Below are 23,832 nucleotides of genomic sequence, written 5' to 3' on the forward strand. Positions count from 1 at the left end.
CCTGTTTTAAATTTTTTACAGTTTCACACATACTCCCATTTCTCTTTCTCACAGGTCAAGATAACCTTGGCATAGTTTAAAGAAGATGTGCTAGACATGCGTAGTAGATTTCCTGTAGTATGTACACTGTGTGCAGAATTATTAGGCAAATGAGTATTTTGACCACATCATCCTCTTTATGCATGTTGTCTTACTCCAAGCTGTATAGCCTTGAATGCCTACTACCAATTAAGCATATTAGGTGATGTGCATCTCTGTAATGAGAAGGGGTGTGGTCTAATGACATCAACACCCTATATCAGGTATGCATAATTATTAGGCAACTTCCTTTCCTATTATTATTATTAGGCAACTTTGGGTCAAAAGAAGGACTTGACAGGCTCAGAAAAGTCAAAAATAGTGAGATATCTTGCAGAGGGATGCAGCACTCTTAAAATTGCAAAGCTTCTGAAGCGTGATCATCGAACAATCAAGCGTTTCATTCAAAATAGTCAACAGGGTCGCAAGAAGCGTGTGGAGAAACCAAGGTGCAAAATAACTGCCCTCGAACTGAGAAAAGTCAAGCGTGCAGCTGCCAAGATGCCACTTGCCACCAGTTTGGCCATATTTCAGAGCTGCAACATCACTGGAGTGCCCGAAAGCACAAGGTGTGCAATACTCAGAGACATGGCCAAGGTAAGAAAGGCTGAAAGACGACCACCACTGAACAAGACACACAAGCTGAAACGTCAAGACTGGGCCACGAAATATCTCAAGACTGATTTTTCTAAGGTTTTATGGACTGATGAAATGAGAGTGAGTCTTGATGGGCCAGATGGATGGATTGGTAAAGGGCAGAGAGCTCCAATCCGACTCAGACGCCAGCAAGGTGGAGGTGGAGTACTGGTTTGGGCTGGTATCATCAAAGATGAGCTTGTGGGGCCTTTTCGGGTTGAGGATGGAGTCAAGCTCAACTCCCAGTTTCTGGAAGACACCTTCTTCAAGCAGTGGTACAGGAAGAAGTCTGCATCCTTCAAGAAAAACATGATTTTCATGCAGGACAATGCTCCATCACACGCGTCCAAGTACTCCACAGTGTGGCTGGCAAGAAAGGGTATAAAAGAAGAAAATCTAATGACATGGCCTCCTTGTTCACCTGATCTGAACCCCATTGAGAACCTGTGGTCCATCATCAAATGTGAGATTTACAAGAAGGGAAAACAGTACACCTCTCTGAACAGTGTCTGGGAGGCTGTGGTTGCTGCTGCACGCAATGTTGATGGTGAACAGATCAAAACACTGACAGAATCCATGGATGGCAGGCTTTTGAGTGTCCTTGCAAAGAAAGGTGGCTATATTGGTCACTGATTTGTTTTTGTTTTGTTTTTGAATGTCAGAAATGTATATTTGTGAATGTTGAGATGTTATATTGGTTTCACTGGTAAAAATAAATAATTGAAATGGGTATATATTTGTTTTTTGTTAAGTTGCCTAATAATTATGCACAGTAATAGTCACCTGCACACACAGATATCCCCCTAAAATAGCTATAACTAAAAACAAACTAAAAACTACTTCCAAAAATATTCAGCTTTGATATTAATGAGTTTTTTGGGTTCATTGAGAACATGGTTGTTGTTCGATAATAAAATTAATCCTCAAAAATACAACTTGCCTAATAATTCTGCACTCCCTGTATTGTTATATGAATAATTATATTTTTTGCACTGAACGTCTATGATTGGTTGATTTTGTCTTCTGTTGGATACACCCTATGAAAACTGTGTTTTATATCATACAATGGACACGCATTAAAAAGACACTTCTTTCATCATCATGACTGGTCTGCATTAATTGTACACAAAGATTAAGGAAAGCAGGATGTGATACTGCATAAGTCCATGGCAGCTTAAGGGTTACAGACCCTGTAAAATGTTGCAGCCTGACAAATGGGGGCTCGTCTAAGGGAGAGGATTGTGAACTAGCAGTGAGTACAAAGTTATTGACTTTTTTTTAAATGGATTTGTGACGAAGTGCCCTTCGCCACTTGATCCTGGAAAAGGCCTGCTTGCCAGCCTCCTCCCCTGTGACTATGACTCTTTGATGTATTTGGCTTTAAAGCCCCTATTCTACCTTCAGACAGACTATTTATGTAGGTTGCTTTATTTCTCTTATGTTTTAGTCACCCTGTACCTATTATAGGTGCAGGGTGTGTGTAATGTAATTGTTTATAGTGTGTGTGTGTACTGTGAAATGTATTGCCTGCTCTCCTGTACTGTACAGTTCTTCTTGATTCCTCAAAACGTAGTCTTGTCTCGTTATTGGAGGGAGCTGTTATAATCAAACTGGGGATTGCTATGTTCTGCATACTCCCCTGAGCTTGAATCACTTAGCTCTTTTAAGAGCTTGTTCCTGATACGCTCTCATTGGAGGAGAGGTCTTCCCCACACAGTCCTGGATGTTGGAGGTTCATACAGGGTGGAAGGAAGAGGTCTTTCCCACACGGTCCTGGAGGACAGAAGCTGATCCAGGGTGGAAGGAAGAAGGCGAGACTCCAGTCAAGCTACGGTGGTTGTGGAGTTTGCGGTGGTTGTGGTGTCCGGTGCTGTGGTTGTGGTCCTCGACGCAAGCTAGGAAGTGTCCATCAACGGAGGGTACTCGGTCGGAGTACGGGGAGCTCCGTTACAGGATTTACTGTCTGTTTAGCTAGAAAGGGTGGGGGTGGGGGTGGGGGTCGGGGGCTTAACATTAGGCACCCTTTTTCCCCCTTATTGGATTCAGTGGAGAAGGATTCTCCCACGTTAAAACTGTATATTCCTCCTGCTTTCCTCAGTCCTCTTATTACTTTTAGAGTTTAAGATTTATGACTTGCAATGCACATTTTACCAAATGGGGTCTGATGCAAATGTTATAAGAATGTATGATTTGCATTTATGTTATTAATCAACTCCATGAGCCCAATAATTTTTACTTTGGGACTAACATTATATGTTTACTGTGAAAGAATTTATAATCTAACAATTGGTTACATTTTAAATAAGCTTGGTACAAGCGGATGGGGGCCAAAACAAATTTAACCCCCCTGGTGACTAGGGGTCCCCAAACCCTTAGTTACCCCCTCCCCCAAACAAATAACCCCTACCTACCCCCCTCATCCTAAAAATAAAGAGGGGGGACCCTTATCTAAATACCTGTAAAAAAAAAAATAGACTTACCATTTAAAGTCTTCTTTCTTCTAAACTCTTATTTTTTCAGCCCCCAAAAAGGGCAAAAAAAAAAAAATGAGCACAAAACAAAAAATCCATTATAAAGCCTTGCCCCGCCCTGCAATTAGGCTCAGAGCACTCTGATTGGTGGGTTTAAGCCATCCAATCATAGTGCTCTGACAGGTAAATAAAGAGACTGACAGGTACATTTACCTGTCACAGCGCTCTGATTGCTTGGCTTGAAATCCACCAGGGTGCTCTGTGTCATTTTACACAGCGTGGGAAAGTTCTTTGGAATTTTCCCACGCTGTGTAATTTGACTCAAATAACAGGGGTTATTTTTTGGGGGGGGGGGGGGGTGACTAGGGGTTTGGGGACCCCTAGTCACCTGGGGGGGTTACATTTTTATTTAGGGCCCCCACCCGCCGCTCAAGGGTGGGGTTGGGGGAGGGGAGAGCAGTAGGTCCCCCCCCACATTCTTATTTATGGCCCCCACCCACCGCTCAGGGGAGGGGGCCGGGGGGGAGGACAGTAATCTTTACTTAGTATTAGTCAATTTGTCTGAAAGACCAATTTAGGTCTTTCAGCCTTTTGGTAGATGGCTCCCTAATACCGCGGGAATTAGGGAGTCTACTAAGCGGCTGCTTATTTTATGTATTATGTATTTTATGTATTATGTTATTTTAAGTGATTTACTTATCCACATTTGTTTGCAGGGCACTTGTCCTACTCTTACCCTCATTTTACTTCCTTTTGCAGCCCTCTAGCCCTTTCCATGACTTTTTTAGAGCCATTTTTGTGCCCAAAAGTTCAGGTCCCCATTGACTTCAATAGGGTACGGGGTCAAGTTCGGAGTCAAGTTCGATCCCGAACCTGGACTTTTTTTCGAAGTTCGGCCGAACGCAACGAACCCGAACATCCAGGTGTCCGCTCAACTCTAGACAGGAACATTCTAAATTGCCTTGTAAAATTCAACATAGGGCAGTAAAGAGGGGGGGGGAGGGGCAGTCCCCAAGCCATACCTAAATGAGACCCCTAAACATTCTAAACACAGAAATGCAGGGGTTTATTATTATTATGTGGACCCTTTTATAATTAATCTAGCAGGTCTTTAACCCTAAGATGAAGTAACCCATACATTACCAGTAATAATTAGAAATGCTATACTATATATATATATTCATGCATGACCAATGCTAGGTAGAGACTTGCTGACCGACTCTGGAGGTGACACAGATTACCTGTATAATCAGGAGGGTATGTTACTAATACTAATACTAATTGTAATACTTTATATATATATTGCAAGCATATATTCATTTAATTCTATATACTCTGCTTTATGATATATTAATGGATTATTAAGTTGACATATCGGTATACATTTATATTCAATAAACTACTTTAATAAGACAAAGGTTGTTGTTTCAAACTCCTATTTTTTATTGTATTCTCAATTATTTATGTATTTTAAATAGAGAAACTCTATACCGACTATATAATATTTTCTGTAAGATATCTGTATGGTTAGCCCTGCTAAATTCTATGTTTTAAGATGTTATAGTGGTAAATATGGGTACTAGCGATTACAAAGTGGTCTGGGTGCCAGGTTCCCCTGGTTTTAACCCTGCCGCTGAAAATATAGCAGTTTCAGAGAAACTGCTATGTTTTCATTGAGGGTTAATCCAGCCTCTAGTGGCTGTCTACCTGACAACCACTAGAGGCTGCTTCCGCGATTCTCAGTGTGAAAATCACGCTGAGATGACGTGACATCCATTGGAAAGCATTGAGTAATGCTTTCCTATTGGCAGTTTGAATGCGCGTGCTCTCTTGCCACGCATGAGCATTTGGCACTGACGTCGGCATGGGGAGGAGAGTTTACCAGTGCCAAGGGAGCCCGGCACTGGATTAAGGTATGTAAAGGATACCTCCACTGACGGATGCTCCTAGCGCTTCTCAAAGACTATCAGCACCGCACTTGACACCATAGGCACCGCAGACTCCACGAACCGCCGTAGCTTGGTTGGGATCTTGCCATCTCCTCCCCACCCTGGGACTCCAACCTCTGGATCCAGGAGCGTATGGGAAGGACCTCTCCTCCAAGAGGGTATAGCTGGGTCTCTCCTCCAAGAGGGTATAGCTGGGTCTCTCCTCCAAGAGAGTATAGCTGGGCTTCTCCTCCAAGAGAGTATAGCTGAAGGGAGCTCTTACAAGAGCTAGCAGTGATATAGCTGGTATAGCTGTTACCTACAACAAGAGACAAGGCTACAAGTTAAGGGTAAGAAGATCTGATTTATTGAGTGCAAGGGGCATTTCTTTTATACAGTTTTCCCCACAAAGTTACCACTCACGTGGACCTTGTTGGGCACTGAAAACACAAACTTAACAACCAATAATTTACAGACACACAGTTAAACACTCCCATTCATTACTGTAAAATTCCTCCCCTCTGCTTGGGAGATAATTGAGTTAATTGCTGTATCAACTCAATTATCTCCAAGCGAAAAATATACTTTTTACACAATTTTTATAACTCCAAAATTATACATTCAATCCCAAATTACATTTTCAGAACCAGCATACTTAGGGGACAAACATTTACAAAAATCATGCGAATTGGTCTAGTGGTTCGGGAGATAGCTGGAAGTCCCATTTTGACCGACTGCACGCACATTTTCATGCCCAAAACAGTTCCAGAGATTTAGGCTGTGCAGCCGGTCCATTCACTTTAGTTCAAATACTGTTGAACTAAGGTAACAGGCAGAGATTAGGAGCACTCCCTTTAAGAGAGTGCTCCTAATCTCAGCTCTTTACCTATATAAAAGACACCTGGGAGCCAGAAATCTTGCTGACTGATAGGGGATCAAATACTTATTTCACTCATTGAAATGCAAATCAATTTATAACTTTTTTGACATGCGTTTTTCTGTATTCTTTTGGGATTTTTTTTGTTATTCTGTTTTTCACTGTGAAAATACACCTACCATTAAAATTATAGACTGATCATTTCTTTGTCAGTGGACACATGTTCAAAATCAGCAGGGGATCAAATACTTTTTCCCTCACTGTAATAGTATTGTCTCCTATAGAGATCATTGAAGTAGAAATGGTATATTTTTTTTTTGGTGCAGATAAGTACAGCAGTGCTTTTATTGCCACAACAGCATTCACAAGCGCGGTCGTAATAAACATATTATAACATAAGCGTGGCATGTATGAGACCTTAGGCATATATGGGTAACTACAAGGTGGGGCAGCTCCATATCCTCGGAGCCTGGGAGTAGGGGTGCAGTATTCTCCTCGAAAGGAGGCTTTGAGTGAATTAAAGCTGCGGCACCTCAGCGAGGGCACACAGGAGAGGGAGATGCGGTGACGAGGCATATACATTAAAGCATATAAGACAATCGGATAGTGACAGCAAAAGCACTATGTTTCTTGGTGTATGGTATCTTCGTGCTCCTATTTGGGGTTGCTAAGACTGCTGCACCATTTCATCCTGGGGCCGTGGATCCCGATGGGGTGGAGGGTACGATATTGGCGACATCCAATTGATGCGAGGGGTGTTCTTTTATGCTCAGTGGACAAGCATACACATACAGACTACTCTTTAGATTTCTAGTAAATATAAAGAATATGCAAAGAAGAAAACAGATGTTTAAAAGACACTTCCTGAAAATAGACAAAATCTAAATATTTTGCCTTGAGGATAGTGTACACATTTGTTTTTACTAATTTTAAACAAAAGCTCTTGGGTTACTTTTTAAAACACAAAATCTTGCTTTTTTCTATGCACACCATAAATAATAAACAGCTCTTAATGCTAAAATAGAAAAAAAACATGTAATATAATGGAAAAATGTTGCTTGTGCTTAAAATTTAATCATGTATTTTGTTTCAGCATAAGAAACAAAAATAACACTTAGATTGACTCAACACCTTATAGCATAAAACACTTCTGACTTCAGGGACATTTCACTAAAATCTGCATTTTCACACTGGCTTAGTAAAAGATTAAGTTAAATATATTGAGTTGATTTTATCAGGTCAAGTGAATGTATTCCCTAACTGAAAACAGAAATCTGAGCAAGTCTGCTAAATCACTTAACTTATCTCAGTCCCCAAACAATAAAAAATAATACATAAAAAGTACACTGTTAAATATACAATTTTAAAAAAGCCAAAACAAAGAACACATGACCTCAATAAACCAGAACAACGTCCTTTCTCTTTACTCCTCCTCTGTTACCCCTAAGATGTTGAAAATATTATAGCTTTTGATATTTAAACTACAACCCTTTATGCCTTTAAATGAGGTCAGAGCTGACCAGTGCCCAATCAATATTTACTAAACAATGTAACATAAAGTGAAGGAAATGAAAATGTACATTGCAGGTATGATTTTCACAAAATTATACTGTATATGTTTCAAATTCAAAGTAAACAATCATTATTTGCAAGTACTACTGATTAATCAGAACACACCTTCCCTAATAATTATTTTGTTCTCTTAACATTGCGTATAAAACAGAAAAGAGGGCGGTGGTTGCGCACACAATGAATGATATCCTTTGGTCTTAAGTGTAGACCCTTAGGTTCTGTGAATAAAAAGAGCCATCATAGGGCAATACATCTTAGCCACATTAAAAAGTGTAAAAAACTTGGAAAACTCACAATATTTAGAGCCTTTCTGAGTTGGCTCTAAACTTTAAAAGCAGTATGCAGAATCTGGTGCTGGTAGTGCAGTCAGGGTCCCTTGGGAAAAACGCCAACCGCCTCCTTTGTGTATAAATCAGGAACCAGGATCACCAAATAAATAATAAGTAAATACTTTAATTTTAATACATAAATAAAGCACAACGCGTTTCGACCTAGTCCAATAGGTCTTCCTCAGGTGCATAACACAAATGGACTGACAAATTCTTTATATATCATGCCTAACACATACAATTACTAATCAAATTACTATAAAATATCGGCAGCTGTAAAGTCCGTCCTTCAAATCCATATAAGGAGTGTTTCCGGCGAGAATTCTAGTACTTATGCCTCCTCCAAGATGGCCGCCGTCTGTTAGTATCCATAGGAGTGCGTGCGACCTTCCCAAGATGGCCGCGCGTTATTACCAGGACGATATGTGTGTGCCCTTCCGGTTTCGCTTTCCTCCGGTCACATGATGCAGCTACCAGTCACGTGGTACCGGAGAGGGGCGTGAATAAGCGATTAAACTTACGTGCAAAGATAGTGAGGAGGATAGGAAACCCCTATCACTCCAAGTCCATGTTTAAAGTCCATATAACATAGAGGTATAAGAAGAGAGGGAAAAATATATTAAAACACTAATATATTATGATGGTTAAAATGAATTAAGAGCATTTGGATGAATAAAAATAATTAAAAAATATATATATTGATATAAAAGCCTATATACCAAAGAGAGTTATAATAGATAAATAATCACATACACACAATTGGATATAGAAACCAACATACCAAAAATGAATTATAATAGATTGATAATGTCATATACACAGAAAAAAGGGGATATATCATTTTAACAAATATGTTAAATTATTAGTCGTTTTAACCAAGCTTGTATAATATTTTGGAATCAATTGAATTGTCAGATTTTTCACAGATTTTGACATTCATGAGCCTTTTAGTGGGTTCTCTCTCAAAATGTTGACATGTTTTTTGCTATAATAAATCTCCCAGCAACTTTCTATGACATATTGGTGTTGCATTTCGCTAAGTCACTAATACGTATTTTCAAATTCATGGTAATAGCCCATTGTGCATGTGAAATTATGTCATGTAACAAGATGCAATATGTTCTAAGTGAGATAAATCAATTGGTATATGTACTCAAACCTCAATATTGAGGACAACAAGTGTTGCGGTCACCGGCCCGCCGAGCCTCACGGCCGTGCCCGACCGGCACGACCGTACCAACTACACGAGCTTACCTGCTCGTCGGCGAGCCGGGAACCGCGCACTCACTTCTTCCGGGCATCACGCCCGAATACAATATGGCGCCGATCACGTGGTCGCGTCTATGGATAGCCCCGCCCCCGAGAGTTATACCAACGTGTGCGTGACGTCACGACGTCAACGCACACGCACGTTTTGGGGTCAGAGGCCGCCCTCTGACCAATCATAGCCTAGAGAGGGGTATTTAAACCCCTAGCTTTTCCCAGAACTTTGCCCTGTCGTGGTTTCAGTTTCCTGGTTTCCCGAGAGTGCTATTTCCGTGTTTCTGATTTCCTGGTATCCTGATCCTTGGCGTTTCCCTGATTATTCTGATCTCTGGTTTCCCTGACTTGGCTTGTTTTATCGGTATTGAGTATTTTCTGGCTTCCTTGACCTCGGCTTTCCCTTTGACCATTCTCTGTCTCTAGCGTATTAGTCCGGCCATTCTAAGGTCCGGTTTATGCTCTATCCTGTTATTTTCCTTTTCTTACTTATGTATATATTTACATAGTTTCTGCGTGCTGGACCACATAGTTAGCCGTGACATTACGACAGGGCCATGGATCCTGCAGAACTATGCAAACATATGATCGCCTGTGAAAATAGGGTGGAGGATATGGACCACAGGTTGGACCAATTTGCCCAGGCATTTCAGACCTTGCTCCAGAGGACTGCCTATTTAGAGGTCCCTCCTGTACCACCTGTGGTTCCGCCACCTGTAGTGGTTCCCGTACCACATAAACCACCGTCCATAACCCTGTCACCTCCCCCTCGTTATGGAGGTGATTCTAAAGAATTCAGAGGTTTTTTAAACCAAATTGAATACCACTTTGAGGCCTCCCCAGGTTCATTCCCAACAGATAGATCAAAAATAGGCTATCTGATGAACCAATTAACTGGAAAAGCCTTAACCTGGGCTAACCCCTTATGGGAAAGTGGTGACGCAGTAGCCCGTGATTACAGTGCCTTTCTCACAGCTTTTAAGGCTACGTTTGAACCTAAAGGCAGGGAGAAGAACGCTGCCAAAGCCCTTATGAGAATAAAGCAAGGCAGTCGTTCTGTAGCCGATTATGCCATAGAGTTCAGGACATTAGAGTCTGAGGTTGATTGGACCAATAGCGGTTTGGTGGCTGCTTTCTCTGAAGGTCTAGCGGAGAGTATACAAGATGAGACCGCAGCTAGAGACCTTCCGGTTAATCTTAATGAGTTTATTGCCTACATGATAGACATTGATAACCGGCTCAGAGAGAGAGAGAAAAACAAGCAACGTAACCGACGTTCTAATTTGTCCATAGCTCCTCGTTTCTCTAACCCAGTGGTGAGTAGCCAAGCGCCTCTTCCAGAACCTGAACCCATGCAATTGGGTAGCGCTAAACTCACTGAGGCAGAGAGACAACACAGACGTAACGAGGGGTTATGTATGTATTGTGGCAAGAAGGGACATCAAAGATGGTCATGCCCGGTTCGGCCGGAAAACTTGCACACCTAAGGCACGTACGGGGACCGACCTTAGGTGTGATGTATATGTCCCCTAAATTGACTAAGAACCGTTTCCTTGTCAAAGTTACCTTGTCTTTTAAAAAGACTACTATCCAGTGTGAGGCTATGATTGACTCTGGGGCAGCGGAGAATTTCCTAGCAAAGAGTTCTCTGCTAAACATTTCCTGCCCTTAAGACAAAAAGAGAAACCTATAGCAGTCGAGGCCATTGATGGAAGGCCTCTTACCCAGCCTTTCATCACACACGAAACTCTGCCAATCACTGTCTCAGTGGGTATTCTCCACTCTGAAGAAATGACCTTTCAAATCATATCTTCCCCTACATGTCCAATAATACTCGGTTTCCCTTGGCTCCTGAAACACAATCCACGTTTGGATTGGATTGAAGGAGAGATTGTGAGTTGGGGTGAGAGATGCAAAGGTGTGTGCTTGAAGCAAATCCCACAACCTATTGGCACCATTAATGTTCCTATTACACCTCCCTTGACCACACAAATACCACCGCAGTATATGGATTTAAAAGAGGTATTTAACAAGGTCCAGTCAGAAGGGTTACCTCCTCATAGACCTTATGACTGTACTATAAATTTATTACCAGGGACTATGCCTCCCAAGGGAGGAGTTTATGCCTTGTCCCCCCAAGAAAATCTTTGTTTGGAAGAATACATAAAGGATGCTCTCAAAAAGGGTCATATCCGTAGATCCTCCTCACCAGCCGGGGCTGGGTTCTTCTTTGTCTCTAAAAAAGAAGGAGACCTACGCCCCTGTATCGATTATAGGGGTTTGAATAGGATTACCATAAAAAATGCCTACCCTATTCCCCTTATATCAGAGCTGTTTGACAGATTGAAAGGAGCTCGAGTCTTTACCAAGCTCGATCTCCGAAGTGCTTACAATCTAGTCAGAATTAAGGACGGTCACGAATGGATGACCGCATTTAACACCAGAATGGGACATTACGAATACCTGGTTATGCCGTTTGGATTATGTAACGCTCCAGCGGTATTCCAGGATTTTATTAACGATGTCCTAAGAGAGTACCTTCACATGTTCGTTCTAGTGTACTTGGACGACATTCTCATCTATTCCCCAGACCTAGAGACACATCACGAACATGTGAGAATCGTACTGAAAACCCTGTTACAGAACGGCCTTTACTGTAAACTGGAAAAATGCCAGTTTGACCAAACGGAGATACAATTCCTTGGATACGTTATATCTCCGTCTGGTTTCCAGATGGATCCCCGCAAACTGGAGGCAGTCCTACAGTGGCCATTACCCAAGGGCCTTAAAGCTACTCAACGCTTTATAGGGTTTGCAAATTACTACCGCAAATTCATAAAGGGATTTTCCTCTGTGATTGCCCCTATAACAAATTTAACCAAAAAAGGAGCAAATTGTATATCTTGGCCCAAAGAAGCAAGAGAGGCATTTGAACGGTTAAAATCTTTATTTTCCTCAGCACCTGTCCTGACCCATCCTGATCCAACCAAACCATTTATCCTAGAGGTGGATGCGTCAGAAACAGGAGTTGGAGCCATTCTGTCTCAAAGAGAAAGTCCTGATACGCCTTTACATCCCTGTGGATTTTACTCTCGCAAACTCACACCTGCAGAGAAGAATTATGACATAGGGAATAGGGAACTTTTGGCCATTGTACTTGCCCTTAAGGAATGGAGGCATCTCTTGGAAGGTTCCAAAGAGCCACTTTTGATCTTTACTGATCATAAGAATTTGGCTTATATTGGGGACGCTAAGAGATTGTCCTCTCGTCAGGCTAGGTGGTCATTGTTCCTCTCCCGATTCAATTTCGTAATTACGTACAGGCCTGGTACTAAAAACACCAAGGCAGATGCACTTTCTAGGCAGTTTGAGACAGATGAAGTTCCGGAACAGGTGATATATCCTATTATACCTCCTGAATGCCTCATTGCCACTACAGTTTCCGAAGTGTCTTCTCCACTCTTCTGTGCCATAATAGCAGATCAAACTCAGGCACCTGTGGGAAAACCTCCGGACAAACTGTATGTGTCACCTCAGTTTCGAAAAAAGGTATTAGATATGTTCCATGACAACCTCACAGCGGGCCATCCTGGAGTCCATAAAACTCTCTCTGCCATCTCCAGGAGGTTTTGGTGGCCTGCTCTTAGAAACGATATCAAAGATTATGTTGGGGCATGTCAAATATGTGCCGTTTCTAAAGTTCCTCCTAGGTCACCTCCTGGACTGTTACAACCACTGCCCATACCTAGTGCTCCATGGACCCACTTGGCCATGGATTTCATTGTGGATCTACCCAGTTCAAACGGGTTTAATACAGTCCTTATGGTTATTGATAGATTCACGAAGATGGCACATTTTGTCCCACTTAAAAAATTACCATCTGCTCAAGATCTAGTTCAAATATTCTTGAGAGAAATCTTTCAGTTGCACGGTGTACCCAAAAACATAGTATCTGACAGAGGCACCCAGTTTGTCTCTAGGTTCTGGCGTTCCTTCTGTAAACAATTGGGCATCGAACTCTCCTTTTCATCAGCGTATCATCCTCAAACAAATGGAGCAGCAGAGAGGGCGAATCAGTCTTTAGAAGCCTATTTACGTTGCTTTATAAATGCCAATCAGTCTAACTGGTATGAACTCTTACCCATGGCTGAGTTCGCCAGGAACAACGCCACTCATGAATCTTCTAATCATAGTCCATTCTTTGTAAATCAGGGTTTTCACCCCGCTGTTTTTCCTTCTGAATTCTCAGACACGGAAATTCCTGCTTTGAACACCCGTTTAGAATCGATTCATGATACCTGGGATTCTGTCCATTCAGCTCTGCAAAAAGCCTCATTACGAGCAAAGGTCCAAGCTGACAAAAAACGGGGCGCTAATCCTGTCTATCTTCCAGGTGACAGGGTGTGGCTCTCCACAAAACATATCAAGCTCAAGGTCCCGTCCATGAAATTTGCCCCTCGATACATAGGTCCCTTTCGAGTTACCCAACGTATTAATCCAGTGACCTATTCTTTGGCACTACCGGCTCATATGAGAATTGCAAATACTTTCCATGTGTCTTTGCTCAAGCCCCTTACTTGCAATCGCTACACCAAGTTATCCACTCCTCCTCCGCCCTTGGTAGTAGGTGATCAAGAAGAATATGAAGTCCGTTCTATCATGGACTCCAAGTTATCCAGAGGTGTCTTGTCCTATCTCGTTGACTGGAAGGGTTATGGCCCCGAGGAACGTTGTTGGGTTCCTGCTGACCGGGTCCATGCGCCCCGTCTTATCCGATCATTTCACAACCGCTTTCCTCTTAAGCCGGGTCCTTCCCGCCCGGTGCGCGGTCTTCGAGTGGGGGGTACTGTTGCGGTCACCGGCCCGCCGAGCCTCACGGCCGTCCCCGACCGGCACGACCGTACCGACTACACGAGCTTACCTGCTCGTCGGCGAGCCGGGAACCGCGCACTCACTTCTTCCGGGCATCACGCCCGAATCCAATATGGCGCCGATCACGTGGTCACGTCTATGGATAGCCCCGCCCCCGAGAGTTATACCAACGTGTGCGTGACGTCACGACGTCAACGCACACGCACGTTTTGGGGTCAGAGGCCGCCCTCTGACCAATCATAGCCTAGAGAGGGGTATTTAAACCCCTAGCTTTTCCCAGAACTTTGCCCTGTCGTGGTTTCAGTTTCCTGGTTTCCCGAGAGTGCTATTTCCGTGTTTCTGATTTCCTGGTATCCTGATCCTTGGCGTTTCCCTGATTATTCTGATCTCTGGTTTCCCTGACTTGGCTTGTTTTATCGGTATTGAGTATTTTCTGGCTTCCTTGACCTCGGCTTTCCCTTTGACCATTCTCTGTCTCTAGCGTATTAGTCCGGCCATTCTAAGGTCCGGTTTACGCTCTATCCTGTTATTTTCCTTTTCTTACTTATGTATATATTTACATAGTTTCTGCGTGCTGGACCACATAGTTAGCCGTGACAAACAAGTTTAGTCAAAGCTATATGAAGAAGATGTCATTTTTAATTTTTTTTAACTCACCTCACATATAACATACAAGTCCTTGTTGAATTATCTGTCTATTTTCCATGTATCTTTATACTAGCACTGGATAGGAATCTCTGTGTCTCTGCTAAGAGGGATTGGTCTAGTTGGCTGATGTTAATGTTGGTTCTTCTAATTAGTGATGAGTGAAACTGATTGGGAATAAACTAATTGCAGTTATTAAATGGCTGCTAGCATTTTCTGAGAACTTTCCTTTATCCTCTATGATGAAAGAAACAGGTAAACTACATATCCCAAAAACCTCTATTGTTTATGGATACATGGAATGAGAAAAACACATTGACTAGAACAAGAGTCCCCTGTTTTGTAGAACCTCTTCCTTGTTTCATAATCTTGTGTACATCTTGCATTAAAATTGGCGTTCTTTTACTATACATTGTGTCCTATTTTAGATATTCACAAGAAGTGCATAATTTATATTAAACTGAAATCGTTATTCCTGCTAGATATGCAAGCAATGTTACGGTAGATCTGCAGTGAGCAGAGAGAGGCTCAAAATCTAGTAAAAGCACTACTGGATAATAAAAGAAAAAAATGTCCATAGTATTATCAAATTGTCATAGTAGCAGTAGGCATGTCGAAATTCTCCTATGTGAACATAACATGAAATGACAGCAACCACTAACTATGCCTAAAATTGGCAAACTTGAAATGAAGGAATATGTATTTTATCAGCTATATGGAGGATTTCCATTGCTTGGAGAATGAAAGGACACATAAAATATAGATAGTTTGAAAATAATGCTGAAAATGAAAAAAGACAATTATCAAAACAATTTAACTTTGACACAATGATGCTTATTCACTAAACTTGAAAGTGGAAAGAATTGACAAGAGCATTGTAATAGGTACAATGGGGATTTTTTTTACTATATTACTGTTTTACTATATTGTATATTATTTTGACTGAATAGTTGCATCTTCTTTGTCCTCATGTTCAATTCCCAGTTTGGTGACTAAACTCCAAAGTAATGCTGTTTAATCCAGAAAACATAATTTATAATTCAAGGCCTGAATGTTTATATTGGGTTCTGCTAAATAAATAAATAAATACAAATTTAAAACTATTTTATTTAAAAAATAATAGAACAATTGACCATTCAAAAAGAAGGCATTGCCTTTGTTAGTCCTCTGTTACCTCAAATGTATCTTTCTCCTACTGTTCCATCTTCTCTTACTCTAGGGACTACTTCATGTCATGTATTTTTCTTACACATGGCAGTCTTAACTCCACCCTTCACACTTCACCCTTCATCATTTGGCAATGGAAATGTAACTTGCCTTTCTCAAGATCACCAAGAGTAGCAAAAATACATAAGACAAAGTAGCCCTACTTTTTCTTATGTTTTAAAGAACACTAGATCAGAAATGAAGATAAGAGGAACAGACTACAAAACAGACTACACAAAGAGGAAGAGAAGAGGAAATAACAGGAGACATGTGTCATGTCCTAACTGCCGGCATTACCGCTACCCTGACACTTCCGGGTAGACAGAGCTTGGCCACACCCCCTTCCCTGACGCGGTCCCCCCACGCTACATAGGGAGACTGCGCCAGATTCAAGACGCTGGATTATTGAAAAGCTTTACCGCGAATCTCAAAACCGGCTAGCAAGAATCTTCTACCCTTTATGTGTATCGAACCTGGACTGGAACCTGTTGACCCACTCTCTCCTCACCTCGACCACGGATTGTAAAAGGATCTTCTCTTCCTGCTAAAATCTCTCTCCTCCCCGGAGGAGAACTTAGGCAAACCTGGACTACCACCATTAAAAAGCTAAGTAACAATATCAAACGTAATTGGATTCTGCCTGCTTGCAACTCTGCTTACTTCTACGACTCCAACTAACTATTAGCTGCTGCAACTTACAAATCTTTATTTGCTTTGATTCCATGGACTGGCAATTTCCTTTCTGCTATACTGCATGCATATCAGAAGCTGCTTACTCCGTTTAACAAATCTCCACGTAATTAAAGAGACAGTACCTGCAATATTCTCTAATATCCTAGTCATTAATCTAAATCCTGAGTTATCTGCAGTTGTGTTCCATATAAATTCATGTAAGCATTACAACATGTAAGTTTGAGGCGACAGAGCCACTTTATTTATGTCATTTAGTTGTATACTATTGTATTTATTTCTTAGTGCCCTAATGTAAATGGACTAATTCAGGAATTTTTTTAACTGTCATTCCTATGTGTGGTAGCAGGTCTGCTGCTAGTTGACCCTATCTCAGGATTATGCCACGAATCATTAAGACCAATTTGGACCATTTTAGAGGATCTCCAATTACGAACCATTTCCAAGCCATTTAAAGACAGATAAATATTTTCCTGAAATCTAGATTTTATTGAATAACTAAAATAGTCTGTGTCTGCTTAGCCAGGAATAGACCTTTTAAATGCGAACTGCCAAGTAACATACACTGCATGATGTCTTATATACAGAGGAAAAACTGACATGTTGAAAAAAACCCTGCAAGGTGCATTAATATAGGGGTAAAGAAAGGAATTTCTCCAATAGTCTGAGAGTGAAACATTGTATAGTGGGTACATTATTTTTTCAAGAAATATGTTGCATAATACACATAATGGGAGACACTTATTGGACAGAAAATGACATGCTGCCTGCCAGATCTCAAACAGTGAACATGTGTAGTCTTAAATAAACATAAAAAATGGTCTTATAGTAACATGTTATTAGAGGTTGATTGCAGGTTGAGTCTGCAGGTTTTGCTTTTACCGAGAGAAAAATTGAACGCAACTTCAGAGACTCCATTTGGAAATACCTGAAATGAAAAGCTGCATTTCTTTTACCCATGAAAATCTATGGGATAGGAAATTAAAATGTACTGCTTAAAGAAAAGAAATGGAAAGTACAGATAGATTGCTCACCTCATCCAACCTACCTATTATCACTAATACACAAATATGTCTCATCTAGGCCCCTATGCTCTGCTGAAGACCTACGTAGACCTGGATTTTCTATCCATTTCAGGTATTTCCAGTGTTCCCAACTTGCCCCGTTACAGTCTATATTGAATGTGGTGGCGAGACTCATCTTCCTGTCCACCCACTCCTAACACTCCTTCCCCCTCTATCAGTTCCTACATTGGCTTCCTGAAAGATATAGGGCTCAATTTAAGATCCTGGTGTGATGGGATTCCAGCATGGTCAAAATTTAGTAGGCCAAAATCTCCACATGGCATATGCTAATTAGTATCTGGTTACAAACAGTTGGATGAGTCATCAGTATACTGAGCATGTGTGGAAGTGGATAGGAAATTCCTTTGTCTTCAACAAGCCATGTGGTCTGCCATATAAGGAGATCCTGAATATCCTGTGTGCTGATTGGTCTGAGGAATATAGGAGGGGTTATACAGTATGGGAGGGGATATGCTGTTAACAAAAGTCCTGTACACCATGCTTTCTGCCTCTCAGATATTTTTGGAACAGGAGTTCATCTGAGACCTGATCGGTATGTGTAACGAAAATATACCCCAACTCGCAGGATTCAACTCAACAAAAGACAACACAGAGGAGAGATACGTCTACCGGACCTAAGAATGGCCGGACTCGACGTATATGAGAGGAGACAGAGTCAGGAACGATCCGAGGTCAAGGGCACAAAGAGACAGCGTAAACTAGGACTAGCCGGGGTCTGGTACACAGTAAACAGCAAGCCGGCAAACAGAACAGATAAGGATAAAGAGATAACGTAGTCAGAAACAAAGCCAAGGTCAATACGAAGGAACACAACTGAACACAACAAGTGCTAAAGGGAACTGCAACAGAAACCACGATAGGGCAAGGACTAAGGGAAAAAGGTGAGTATAAGTACCTTCTAAATTAATGTGATTGGCTCCTGTCATATCCACACCCCCAAAAGGTAAGTGTATGGGGAGTGTGGCATGACAGGGTCAATGGGAGCCTTTTGCCAATTTAGGTTCCCACTGTTTCTTTAAGAGTGCGCCCGAGACCCGCGGTGCGCTCTTAGATTCAGGCAGGACACGTGACCGCTTCTCGCGGTCACTGCCCGCCTTCCTGACGCAGCCGTCAGATGAGCCGCACACGGCTCGTGCAGCAGCAGGACCGCGTGCGGCTCGAAGAGAGGACCGCGGCCGGCCCCTGGATAAGGTAAGTAACGCTACAGTATGTGAATAAAGGCGTTTTACTTCCTGAAGACCTGTGTCCATATCTCTATGTGTGGCTTCTGTGGTTTGTTCCTGTTATTTCCCCTTCCTTACCAATCTCTAGTTATCATCATTGGTGACTTTAATCTTCCTGATGTGAACTGGAAAACCAAAATAGCTGCTTGTGCCAGGGGCACACAAATTCTGAACTCCCTACTGGGATTGTCTCTAAAACAAGTCATTGAGGAGCCAACTCTTAAAGAGGCCATACTAGATTTAGTTTTAACAAATGGAGATTTGGTATCAGATATTACTGTAGGTGAAAGTTTAGGATCCAGTTATCATTGGTCAGTGTGGTTTAATATAAGGACAGTGACTGAGTCCCACCACACAAAAACAAAAGTTTTAGACTTTAGAAAAACAGACTTTTCTAAAATTAAAATATGTGTAAAGGGGGCGGCGCCTGACTTCCGGTGCGGATGGCTGCTTTCTTTTAGAGCTCCGTACCGGCAGGCTACACAAAAGCTTATATTAGCACCTAAACCCGACGGAACGTACCCTCACTCGGTCGACGACACCCCAATCACGGCACACAACTGACACACCATGGGAGGGGGACGCAAGTCTAAGCAAGGAACAGAGGTAGCGCCGATATTCCACACCCACAAGGACGGAGGCCAGGGCCGGTGCAAGGATTTTTGCCGCCCTAGGCAAAAAAAAATTTGCCGCCCCCCCCCCATATGTCCTGCCCACCATGTGACATCACAATGCCTCGCCCATATGCTCTGCCATATGGGCCAACGCCAGTCTTCACAAAGTGTCTTTTATCTGAAGACAGTGTGTTTACATTAAAAAGCCTACAGGCACAGGCTATAGACACCAGAACCACTACATTATGCTGTAGTGCTTCTGGTGACTATAGTATCCATTTAATGTGAGATTAGGGCCACTAATAATATATTGGATTGCCTACTTACCACCAGATGAGGACAAGAGGCTGATGATGGGCTCAGTCTGGCTCCACAGGTCTGGTGTAGAAGAGGCTTTCTGGAGACTGTTTTTAACAGTGCTCACAACAATTAACGAACAGGAAGCAGCTCCATTTTTTAGGGCCCCTTACACAGCTCAAGGTCTGGGCCCCCGGGGCTTGACCGTGAGTATGCCTACAATGCCCACCCATAAATACCTACATGGCCCACCCATGACTTCCTCTCACAGGAAGTGGAGTGTATGTGTGTAGGGGATGTTTTATGTGTTATTGTAGAGGATGCAATGTGTGTGTGTGTTCTTATAGAATGTAGTGTACAGGGATACCAATTTGTGTAAGGGATGTAGTGTGTTTATAGGGGATGCAGTGTGTGTTTGCGTGTAAGGAATGCATTGCATGTTTCTGTGTGTGAGTGTGTGTGTAAGGGGTGCAAGGTGTGTTTCTGTGTATGTAATTGAATGCAGTGTGTGTCCCTCCTGTCCCTCCGTGTTCTCCCCTTCTGTCCCTTAGTGCTCTCCCTTGGCCCCCTGTCCTTCTGCAGTCCCCCCTTGGTGGTCTTCTCACTCCCCCCTAGTGGTCCTCCCTCTCCCAAACCCTTTAGTGGTCCTCCCTCTCCCAAACCCTTTAGTGGTCCTCCCTCTCCCAAACCCCTTAGTAGACCTTCCCCTCCTCCCCCCACCCCCTTAGTGGTAATCTCCCCCCCCTCAGTGGTCATTACCCTCTCCCCCCCCCCCTTAGTGGTCCTTACCCTCCTCCCCTCTCCTTAGTGGTCCTCCCTCCTTACCCACCTTTGGTGGTCCTTCCCCCCCTTAGTGGTCCTCCCTCTCCCAAACCCCTTAGTGGTCCTTACCCCCCCCCCCCCAATGGACTTTACACCCCCTCCTCCCCTAATGGTCCTTACTCCCCCCCCTCCCCTAATGGTCCTTAATGGACTTTACAGCACCCCTCCCCAAAGGGTCCTTACCCCCCCCTCCCCTCCCCTTAGGGTCCTTACCCCCTCCCCTCCCCTAAGGGTCCTTACCCCCCCTCCCTTAATGGTCCTTACCCCCCCTCCCCTCCCCTAATGGACTTTACACCCCCCTCCCCTAAGGGTCCTTACCACCCCTCCCCTAAGGGTCCTTAAAACCCCCCTACCCTCCCCTAATGGACTTTACACCCCCCTTCCCCTCCCCTCATGGACTTTACACCCCCCCCTTCCCCTCCCCTCATGGACTTTACACCCCCCCTTCCCCTCCCCTCCCCTAATGGACTTTACACCCCCTTCCCCTCCCCTCCCCTAATGGACTTTACACCCCCCTTCCCCTCCCCTAATGGACTTTACACCCCCCTTCCCCTCCCCTCCCCTCATGGACTTTACACCCCCCTTCCCCTCCCCTCCCCTCATGGACTTTACACCCCCCTTCCCCTCCCCTCATGGACTTTACACCCCCCTTCTCCTCCCCTCCCCTCATGGACTTTACACCCTTCTTCCCCTAAAAAACTGTGCACCCCCTTCCCCTCCCCTCATGGACTTTACACCCCCACCTCCCCCTCCCCCTCCCCTAATGGTTCACCCCCCCACCTCCCCTAATGGTTGACCCCCCACCTCCCCCTCCTCTAATGGTTCACCCCCTCCTCGTCCTCCTCCTTCCTGCCTATGTAGCGTGGCCGGGCGGCGCGGAACGCGGGACAGGAACCTCTGTTTCCTGTACCCGGCCGCCGGCAGACTGAAGGGAAGTGCTCACTGAGTGAGCACTTCCTGTCAGTCCGCCGGCGGCCGGGTACAGGAAACAAAGGTTCCTGTCCCGCGTTCCGTGCCGCCCGGCCATGCTACATTGAGAGACCGGCAGGAGGGAGCGCTCTGCGCCTCCCTCCTGCCGGTCACTCAAGCCCGGCCGCCCTCCACACAGCAGTGCTGCGCCGCCTGGGGCTTGCTGAAGCGCTCAGGCGGCGCAGCATGAGGAGCCGCAGCGGGAACTCCGGGTGCAGGGATCCAGCGCCCCCTGCTAAGGGGCGCCCTAGGCGGCTGCCTAGGTCGCCTTACAGGTGGCGCCGGCCCTGACGGAGGCTCCACACGTGCGGAAGATGGCCGCGACTATGATTCCGACTCGGCGGCAAGCGACACAAGCAGAACAGCTACCTCAACGCCCCTCACAAAAGAGGACCTTAGACAGCTCCTCCAAGAGATTAAATTGAACATGCAGGCAGAATTTACCAAACACCTGACTCCCATCAAAGAAGGCCTCAGCGACTTAACACACAGAACTAATGCTGTAGAGGCGCGCCTAGATCAGACTGCCACGCGGTCCACAGCACACAAGATCACGATAGCTACCTTACAAGACCAAGTTCGCCGGCTGGAGGAGGCCCAAGAAGATCTTAACAACCGCTCCCGCCGCAACAATATTCGCATTCGCGGTGTTCCAGAGACGGTGGAGATAGATGCCCTGGCCTCAACTCTACGCGAGCTGTTCTGCGGCCTCCTACCAGAAGCCTCACCGGCAGAACTACTATTGGACAGAGCCCACAGGGCCCTGAGAGCCCCTATCCCTAACGCCAACCAACCTAGGGATATAATAATACAAATTCACTACTTCCATATTAAGTAAGCGCTAATGCGAGCAGACGAGAGACGCTACCACTACCAGAGATGTATGAGACCAAGACCGACCATTGCTAACATGGGTAAACAAATCAGTAACCAGACAGCCTGCTGGCAGCCCTGACAGAGCGGCCGCCAACCCCAGACATTACTTAACACCACTCGGAAAAGAACACCCACAGAGCGGTTAGACGCTCTACCCCACCACCTACTGGCCACTAGATAAGCCCAGTAGCACACCCTACTTTACCTCCTCCCAACCACTTTTGCCCCCTACCCCCCCTCCCTACCTCCCGAACAGACCACAGACCCCCCTCCCCACCCTCCCCCCACCACCTGTGGCCCAGGACCGCCCGGACGCACGACCCGCATAACTACACACCCACTTCGCACGGACTCTAGGGAAATACCACTAATAGAATGCCGACAAATCTGCGCTGCGTGTCTGTCAGTGCAAAAGGGCTGAACTCGCCCACAAAGATACACAGCATCCTAAGATGGCCACATAAACAGAACATAGATATACTCCTCATCCAGGAAACCCACTTCACGACCCGCCGCTCCTTCCCGCTCACTAACAGACACTACACAAAGAGCTACATGGCTCTTTCCCCAGACTCTAAAACAAAAGGTGTCGCAATCATCCTAAAATCCAGCTGCCCTCTAATGGAAATTACCTACACTAAGGACCCACAGGGACGCTACGTCACAATACAAGGGAAGATAGTCACAATGGCCTATGCCTTCTCCTCTATATACGCGCCCACAACACCAGAAGCATTGTTCTGGCAACAACTAGCAATCCACCTCAACACCTACTCTACCGCACGCCTTATAATAGGAGGGGACTGTAATGCAGTCCACACGCCTGCCATCGACAGAACGCCGCTCAATCCCGCACCCGCCCATCCCAGAACGACACACTCTTCTCCCAATTCTTGACCTCACAAAACCTAATCGACATCTGGAGAGACATCTGGAGAGCACACCACCCATCAAACAGAGACTACACATTCTATTTGCACCCTCACGGATCATACTCGCGTATAGATCACTTTTTTATTTCCCCACACCTAGTTCCTCAGGTCATCAACTCTGACATCGGCTCTATATCCTGGTCCGACCATGCCGAGTTAGGAATTACTCTAGCCCTGCCGACAATCCACAAACAATGGACCTGGAGATTGAACCCACTCCTCCTGCACGACAAAGTAGCCCAGGCGATTAAAGACTACTTCGACCTGAATACACCCACGACTACCACACCCATGACACGGTGGGCCGCGCATAAAGCGGTCATTAGGGGAACTCTCATCAGCCTAGCCACACACAAGAAAAAATGCACACAGCGGCAAATAACTGAGGCGATGACGGAACTACGCGGCCTAGAAACCATTCACAAAAAACACCCCCACCCTACCACGCTG

Source organism: Pelobates fuscus, chromosome 1, assembly GCF_036172605.1.
Source record: "Pelobates fuscus isolate aPelFus1 chromosome 1, aPelFus1.pri, whole genome shotgun sequence".
Classification (NCBI taxonomy): Eukaryota; Metazoa; Chordata; class Amphibia; order Anura; family Pelobatidae; genus Pelobates; species Pelobates fuscus.